The 2,627-nt window shown below is 60.8% G+C and overlaps 1 long non-coding RNA gene across 2 annotated transcripts; it reads right to left on the bottom strand.

Moving 5' to 3' along the window:
• Positions 1-226: 226 nt before the first annotated feature.
• LOC109494476 lies at positions 227-1,966 on the bottom strand. Of its 2 annotated transcripts, none has more exons than XR_006590000.1 (3): positions 1,685-1,966; positions 539-980; positions 227-417 (listed from the first exon to the last, which is right to left on the bottom strand). It is a non-coding gene; the product is annotated as an uncharacterized LOC109494476 (long non-coding RNA). The 2 variants fall into 2 exon arrangements; XR_002738204.2 differs by having other exon boundaries at positions 539-615.
• Between the last annotated feature and the right edge of the window lie 661 nt (positions 1,967-2,627).

Here is a 2,627-nt window from a genome sequence, read left to right as displayed (position 1 = left end):
CTGGAGAGAGAGAGAGAAGCCGAGGCCATGCAGCCAGAGGACAGGGCAGAGATCGAAACACGAGGCTTCTGGATCCAATTCAGTAACCCTTCTGTTCCCCCACCAGCTTTCAGAAAATGGTTCCTCCCTCCCCTTGCACTCCTCCTCCTCCCTCCCTCCCACCCTCCCTTCCTCCCTCTCCTCCTGCGCTTCCCCCCTTTCCACAAACAGTGGAGAACCTTCCGTGTGCCAGGTACTTCTCCGCGTTTATTCCTTCAGCCACCAGGGGCCATTTTAGGGGCGAGCAGAGGAACCATACTGAGAGGCACACTGTCCCACAGTCCTGTGTCCGCGCTGGCCCTGTCTCCCAGGTAGCATCTGCTGTCAGAGCAGGGCCTCTGGGCCCCGGTCAGGGTCACCTGGGCCAGGAAGGGTCACCTGCGGGGTTGGGACGGACCGAGGTCAGGTGGCTTCTCCTAGGTCAGGCGGTTCGGGTGGGGGGAGGGGGTCTGGGCATGGTCCCCAGAGACTCAGCCCTTCTCTTGGATAGGCACCTCACCTCCTGGACGTTTAGGGGCAGTGGAGTGTCCGCACGACTCCCCCGGGGTCGCCTTCTGTCTCGGCACCCGGTCCTGGCTGGGGGATGCAGAGGAGAGTCTGGAGCTCTTTCCTCGACTTCAGCCTGCACCGTGTGGCCAGCTGCCATGGGTCGCCCCGCTCGGTCTCTGGGCCTCTGTCTACAAGTCTATACCACCGGGGCCTGGACAAGCTGAGGCAGGGGTCCCCTCCAGCCCGGCCACTCCCTGGTGGGAGGACTAGGGCAGTGTTCTCAGAACGTGGCCCACGGACCACGGCTTCAGGGTCACCTTGGGGGAATTGTTCAAAATGCAGCCCCCCGGGGCTTGGGACTTGGGGGCTGGGCTCGGGGCTTGGGAGGCTGCTCATCTGCCCACACCTCCCCGCAGGTGAGTGCACGGAAGACGGATCCCTCGATGGCAGGCCTGGGACAGAGGGGCCACAGAGGTTTAGCCTGGAGGAGCCCTCTGAGGACACTCCGGGGGCCCTGCCCCCCCACCCCTGTTAATTGGAGAGGAGCCTCCGCCCCTCCTTCTCCCTCTCCCGCCTGGCCCCGCCCCCTGGGCTGCCGGCCAGCCCTTCCCAGGATGGAGACTTCCGCCTGCCTGCCTGCCTGCCTGCCCGCCCCTGGCAGATCCTGGGAGGAGCCACAACCCAGCCTGCACTAACTCAACTCAGGCTTAACTACCACGCAGATCCCTGAGCCCGGGGCCTGTCGCTCAGCCAGCCGGCAGCTCCCCAGGGACCTGAGGTTCTGTAGCGGGGAGGCTGCTCCAATGAGGGGCAGTGCCAGGCGTGTGGCGCCCGTCACCTCCACCCCACTGGGGCTGGCACATGCCGGGATGCCAGCTCCCGATCTTGGCAAAGGGAAACAAAGTCGCTGCTGCTGAGTTAATTGAGGAGGGAGGGAGGCAGGTGGGTGGGAGCTGGCGAGCGGAGCGGCCTTGAGTGCCAAATGTCCAATCAGTGCCCACGTGCCAGGTCCCGGGAAGGGGGTGGGACATGGAGGGACGGGACTCCTCGTAGAGCAAAGCCAGCCGTGCCGTTTGGAGGTCAGTTCTGCTCCCCCCTGCCTACGCCTGTCAACTCAACAGAAGGGGATGTCTGTTCCCCCACAGCCAGGACTTACCCGGCGCTTCCCGGAGGTGGGAGATCCAGTCCCCACGGTAGAGGCTCACAGGAGGCTGGTGGCTCCCTTGCTGGACAGGGCAGGTACAGGACCTTTCCGGTGTCACAGAACGTTCTGTTGTCCGGTGCCCAGCAACTGGCCCAGCACTTCATAAACAACACAAGCACCTGATGGCTGCGACGATCGTCCTGACAACTGTGTTGATTGCAGCTTAAACACACGAACGTGATTCCTGTGGAGTCCTAGGAAGAGACACGAACACACACCCCCCTCATGGAGGTTGCCAACCAATGCAGGCATCGTTACCAAGCCCCGCCGTGTGTGTATCAGGCTCCCTCCAAAGTCGTGGGGTTGCTAAGTAAGACCGTCCCCCACTCTCAAGGAGCGTGACGCACGGGTGCGCATGAGGGTGATGTCAAAATCACTCCATGTGACGGGACCCGTGCTGGAGGGAAACACAGAAAGCCAGAAGTTCAGAGGAGCTGTTTGGCCAAACCTGGGGTTCAGAGTTAGACTTCTGGAAACATCTGAATCTTTCTTCCCTTCCTTTGAACACTGGACTTAAAAAATTTTTTTTCCTGTGTTTGTTTATTTTTGAGAGAGAGAGAGAGAGACAGAGCACAATCGTGGGAGGGGCAGAAAGAGAGAGGAAGACACAGAATCGGAAGCAGGTTCCAGGCTCTGAGCCGTCAGGGCAGAGCCTGACGCGGGGCTTGAACTCACGGACTGCGTGATCACGACCTGAGCCGAAGTTGGACGTTTAACCGACTGAGCCACCCAGGCGCCCCTGAACATTGGGTTTTTCTGCTATATTTCAAGACTCTGCTCTGTTGGGCCCTGAAGTCACCTTTCTGATACGGTTACTGAGCAGATCACCGTGAATGCTGTGTGGGGCCACGCTGTGTCCTATGCTGCAGAGAGACCAGCTTTGACCTTCCCATTT

Source organism: Felis catus, chromosome E1 (assembly GCF_018350175.1).
Source record: "Felis catus isolate Fca126 chromosome E1, F.catus_Fca126_mat1.0, whole genome shotgun sequence".
NCBI lineage: Eukaryota > Metazoa > Chordata > Mammalia > Carnivora > Felidae > Felis > Felis catus.
The sequence above is the reverse complement of the archived record's forward strand: the minus strand, read 5'-3'. Positions and strand labels throughout refer to the sequence as shown.